This window comes from Phytophthora parasitica (assembly GCF_000247585.1).
Source record: "Phytophthora parasitica INRA-310 unplaced genomic scaffold supercont2.5, whole genome shotgun sequence".
Lineage (NCBI taxonomy): Eukaryota > Oomycota > Peronosporomycetes > Peronosporales > Peronosporaceae > Phytophthora > Phytophthora nicotianae.
The window spans coordinates 1,383,033-1,383,504 of record NW_008648991.1 but is presented as its reverse complement, the minus strand read 5'-3'; the positions used below and the strand labels follow the sequence as shown (position 1 = coordinate 1,383,504).

Sequence of the window (472 nt, the reverse complement as noted above, 5' to 3'; positions counted from 1 at the left end):
GCTTCATATGCCGGAACCAACCCCGACTCTTGAACGTGAGAGGGTCGAGCGGAGCAGCAAGGATCTCTCACGGAGCAGACTCGATCAAGTCGCGCACGTTGCTCTCGTCCACTATATCGTCTCGCCAGTCTCCAAGCGGTGGCACTGGATCACGGAGAGGAATTAGCCACTCCATCGACTTGGCGGAGTGATGAAACAGCAGATCCGCGTCCATCTCCACGATGCTTGTCTGACGAATATCCTGTGCCGACCAGGGGACGATGTCGTGGCCGCTAAAGCTACGACGATCGCGATAACCGGGGATCCACTCCGATCGAGGAACTGTAGTAGGCTGCAAAGCCCCCAGCTCAGCGTCTGACAGAGGCCCGGATGGCATGCCAAACTCGTTCTTGGCGCAACTCGACTCCGGAGAACCACTGTCGTTTCCCGCAGCGTCCGAGTCAAAAACGTGAGTTGAACTGGATGCGCCGGA

The 472-nt window shown here is 57.8% G+C and overlaps 1 protein-coding gene across 1 annotated transcript in view; it reads left to right on the top strand.

The window, feature by feature from the left end:
• The window catches only part of PPTG_21460 (hypothetical protein), a gene marked incomplete at both ends in the record, with an annotated part of 7,010 nt that overhangs the window by 5,129 nt on the left and 1,409 nt on the right, over positions 1-472 (top strand). The gene's annotated exons all lie outside the window — the stretch shown is intronic.